Below are 5,330 nucleotides of genomic sequence, written 5' to 3' on the forward strand. Positions count from 1 at the left end.
AATACAAAATACATCACATACAATGGAATAACATGTAACACGTACAATACGTTGTTTACATTAATTACAGGAAAAAGCTATCGACGAAAATTAGAAAATTTTTTTTGCCACTCATAGTGGCTTCTTCGTCTTGGATTTTACTGACACGCGCACCTTTTTCCATTAATCAGTTAGAAGGAACAAGTCCTTCGTTTTCATTCTTAAACTCGTGGTTGTGTTAAGGTTTACCTCACGTTACGTATTCTTCATACGCAACGCAACGACATGCATCAGCGTGCAGAGAATACTCCTGTAGCCGCTCCACTGAAGCTTGGGAGGGGAATTTTCTACCTTCTAATTAGGGTAATGACAACGACTACGTGTATTCTACGGTTTTTACGTATAAAATCTGAAAATGCACGAAATAATCATTTATATGTAGCATAACCCTAATATGTACAGTGTTTTGTGCTTAAGCGCGTTCTGGTGTGCTTGTAAATTATTAACCCTAATAAAACTTCCTACATTAACATGGACATATAAAATCTTGAAGTTCAGGATGTAACTACTATTACTATGTGCAGTGTTTCATAATAGCGGCACTCCCTTGGGTGCGTGTATCATCTTCAATTAAAGTGCGCGTATAAGCGTCTTGTGTTATCATGAGAAAAAAAAATACAAAAGTTTTAATGCATCGGTTGTCATGAAAATCTATGTACACGAATAATCCTACTTTCATTACTTCATTGCAGCATAAAATTTTGTATGACGATTTTGTTTATAGTTTATTTTATAAACGATTCCATTTGCTTACAGGTCATCGATCACACTACTTACCTGTTTCTCGTACAGTGGCGATATCATTTTCATTCTTTGTGACTGTAAATCGCGACATGTATGCACTCCGTCTTCAGGCCACGAGTGGCCTACCGGGACCATCCGACCGCCGTGTCATCCTCGATGAAGGATGCAGGTAGGAGGTGCATGGGGTCAGCACACCGCTCTCCCGGTCGTAGGATGGTATTCTTGACCGAAGCCGCTACTATTCGCTCGAGTAGCTCCTCAATTGGCATCACGTGGCTGAGTGCACCCCGAAAAATGGCGACAGCGCAAGGCGACCTGGATGGTCACCCATCCAAGTGCCAACCACGCCCGACAGCGCTTAACTTCGGTGATCTCAGGGGAACCGGTGTAGCCACTGCGGCAAGGCCGTTGCCTCGTGATATGTATGAAAGATATAATTTTGACATGATTTATCATTTCATGTTTCAAGTGTGTAAAGTAATTCATAACTTCCTTTTGCATACATGAGTGAAGCATCGCTAATATTGCACCGTGTATTAGGTTTTTCGTATTTTCTCGTAAACTCGTAGAGTCTTACGGTTTTAATTATTAAAATATGTAAAATATGGAGTTTCAGTCTTCGATCGCTATTCTTTATTTCCAATTACCGGTTTCGGGCTAGCTGCCCATCTTCAGATCATATGTTGTAGTTACAGAGTAACTTGTCCGTACAGAACACACTGTTCACTGTCATAAGTAAAGTAAATTTACTTTACTTATGACAGTGAACAGTGTGTTCTATACGGACAAGTTACTCTGTAACTACAACATATGATCTGAAGATGGGCAGCTAGCCCGAAACCGGTAATTGGAAATAAAGAATAGCGATCGAAGACTGAAACTCCATATTTTACTTATTGAACGATCGCGGAATTCCCAGTGAGACAACTATGTCTAGTTTTGATAAAGGTTTTAATTATGTTGTTTCTTGACGTTAGGTATACATGTTTATACAAGGTTGTCTTAGAGTTTAACTTTCCTTATACACTTCTATGTTGTTTAGGTTCCGTACATGTACAGTACTTCTTTCGCCTTTCACATATTCATACATACATTTATACACACAAAAAAATATCTACCGCTATAATATACACTTTGCTGGTGGGGCCCTTTTTCAGTACCCTGCACCATTCCCTCAATATTCCAAAATAATTCCGGGTGTGCTGAGCATCGTCCCCTCATACTAATAATATTTACAACTAAATACTTCTTCTTACATACATAACTGCCTTACGGTCCGTTAATGCGCAATCATTCCATATTTTCCTCCTTTACACTTTAGCTCTCTTACATGTACCGTCGCGTATAGCTTATATATTCTACAAAGTTGTGTTTGCTGAGTGCCTTAGGTGTTTCCTAACGTTAATTTGTTTCTCTCTCGATAAAGCGTAGGTATTTGTTTTCAGAGCTATTCATGTCGATTACTCACGTTGCATAGATCTGTTTATTTATTTACCTATTTTAAAGCTTCTCTCATTCGCTTCTTTAATAACAAATTTCACGTATTTACCTTGTTGGTTATTCTGAAAATCGCTCACTACTGTGTGATGTAAATTTATGTTTTTTCTCCTTGGCTTACTCTTTGTTGCTAGCTTCCCTGACGTCAAACGTGAGTACGCAATTATCTGATTTAAAGGTCAGTCACAACACAACGAACACTAAGCTGTCGAAGCTTGTGTGTTTGTATTTATGCCGTTATTTGTAATCATTGTTTCTCTACCACGGTCTGACTGAATCGCAACCGGGCTAGGCTCACTGATTTGACGTGAAATATTTTCATCTGATCTGGTAATCGATGCTTCATCGATAGTTACAAGGTTTCATTTGCAAGTGGTTCGTTATTGTTAATCCCTGTGGAGTGCAATCGAATTGTATGTACTTCTACATTATGTTGTGCTGAAAAACTAATTGCTTCATCATTTACGTCACTATTGTAAGAATCGGTGACGTGTCCGTGAACATTTGTCAAATTAAAATTCTCGGATTCCATTCATCATCATCATCATCATTTAAGACTGATTATGCCTTTCAGCGTTCAGTCTGGAGCATAGCCCCCTTATAAAATTCCTCCATGATCCCCTATTCAGTGCTAACATTGGTGCCTCTTCTGATGTTAAACCTATTACTTCAAAATCATTCTTAACCGAATCCAGGTACCTTCTCCTTGGTCTACCCCGACTCCTCCTACCCTTTACTGCTGCACCCATGAGTCTCTTGGGTAACCTTGCTTCTCCCATGCGTATAACATGACCCCACCATCTAAGCCTGTTCGTCCTGACTCCTACATCTATAGAGTTCATTCCCAGTTTTTCTTTGATTTCCTCATTGTGGACACCCTCCTGCCACTGTTCCCATCTACTAATACCTGCAATCATCCTAGCTACTTTCATATCCGTAACCTCAACCTTGTTGATAAGGTAACCTGAATCCACCCAGCTTTCGCTCCCATACAACAAAGTTGGTCGAAAGATTGAACGGTGCACAGATAACTTGGTCTTGGTACTGACTTCCTTTATGCGGAAGAGAGTAGATCGTAGCTGAGCGCTCACTGCATTAGCTTTGCTACACCTCGCTTCCAGTTCTTTCACTATGTTGCCATCCTGTGAGATTCCATTGTGAAGATATTTTTTTAATCTGGACTTCACTGTTGATCTAAATCTTTAAATTCTCTCGCACTTGAATTGATAAAAATATGTCGCGATGGTTATTTGGTGCGCATCGGAAATTTACAAGATGGCGCACTACGTCTTCTAATTCTGCGATTGTTGAACATAAAAAAGTAATTGTCAAAGTGTAATTGTGTGTTGCCACAGACACTACCCGGATTTTAATATGGAAAGGAAAAGGTCCTGCTTTCAAGTGGAGCTAAGCCAAGGTGCAGCCGCTGCACGCGTTTGCGCTTTCCTACGTTAATTCCGGCTGAGCTGCGTCACTCACGATTACGTTAGTTTTGTAAATCCTTGGCCTTGTTCCTTCTGGTTATTGTTCCATCCGTTTATACAATTAATATTGTTCCACCTTATTCGTCATTTTCCATGTGCGTCATGTAACAGAGAAACAGTATATAGTATAAGTACATTTGTAGTACAAGTACATTTGTAGTACAACAATCAAGTACTTACTCTTTGTTCCACCAGCACTTTCCCTGTCAGAGGTCGCCAGTGTGGCAAATAAATAAAAATAAATAAATTTATCGATTTTTTTTGAAAAGAAATAAACTATGGATATGAAACTTTAACTTAAGAATTTTTGAAAGGCTTTTTTATGGACTGTATTGACCGGCTTGAATGCTGACAAATTCAGTGCTGCGTGAAATTTGCCTGTAATATAATTTACAATTCCGATTAATTACATTTTTGAATTCTACGTCATTGTTGATTTAATCAGAGTTCTCACCTTAGACGTAGAATTAGTCCTTCTGCCACAATATTAATTTATTAGTCGCCATCGATGTTCTTCTTTTTGTTGAGTGTGTGTGTCTTCCTAAATCGGCATTGGTTTCCTTCACAAAGACGGTGGAAACAAAGGAATACATTGCTACGTCACTTTAAATAATTCTCGTAAAACTTAGATACTTCTCACTATTTTTTATTCACAAGATAATAAGACTTGCTTTTTCGTCGCACAAACCATAAATACTAACAAGATGGCTGCCTTTCAGCACACACCATAAATTACGTCCATCCCCTACAAGGTAACAATCGAAAGTGTATCTTAACTCCTTCTTGGAGTACGAAACAAGAGAGAATCCAATATGAAAATTACAGAGATTATATTATACATTCCTCTCAATTCAATCTTTGGCGCAGTCTTTAAGGTATTGTATGTCTCTGCGTCGGAATGTGTCATTACAGCTTGTACAGTGCCTTGTTGAGAGCTTGGGCCCACGGCTCGAACCCCACCATCAGCTCTTACCAACTGAAATCGGGACTCAACGATCAGGCCACGGTTTCCCACTCGCCTATACTCCAACCGACATGGTCACGAGCCTAGGAGAGGTACTGCTGGCGATGTCGTGCTGTTAACAAGGCACTCGCGTCGGTTGTCTGCTGGCATAGCCCATTAATGCCAAATTTCGCCGCACTGTCCAAATGGATACGTTCTTTGTACGTTCCACGTTGATTTCTGTGGTTATTTCGCGCAGTGTTGCTTGTCTGCTAGCACTGGCAATTCCACGCAAATGGCGCTGCTCTCCGTCGTTGAGTGAAGGCGTTGTCTGCGGTAAGAGGTAATGCCTGAAATGTGGTATTCCTGTCACACTCTTGACACTATGGATGACGGAATATTGATTTCCCTAACGATTTCCGAAATGGAATGTCCCATGCGTCTGTTAATTCCCGTTCTGCGACCATAATCACGTCGGACACCTTTTCACATGAATCATCTAAGTATAAATGACGGCTCCACCAATGCACCACCATTTTGTACCTTGTGCACATACTGCATATGTGGATGTCGCTATCCCATGACTTGTCACTTTGATGTACATTACCGAAAGAAAAGGTGAG

At 40.0% G+C, this 5,330-nt stretch overlaps 1 pseudogene; it reads right to left on the minus strand.

Moving 5' to 3' along the window:
• Positions 1-1,078: 1,078 nt before the first annotated feature.
• LOC126095964 (5S ribosomal RNA) lies at positions 1,079-1,196 on the minus strand (annotated as a pseudogene).
• Between the last annotated feature and the right edge of the window lie 4,134 nt (positions 1,197-5,330).

This window comes from Schistocerca cancellata, chromosome 8 (genome assembly GCF_023864275.1).
Source record: "Schistocerca cancellata isolate TAMUIC-IGC-003103 chromosome 8, iqSchCanc2.1, whole genome shotgun sequence".
NCBI classification, from domain to species: Eukaryota; Metazoa; Arthropoda; class Insecta; order Orthoptera; family Acrididae; genus Schistocerca; species Schistocerca cancellata.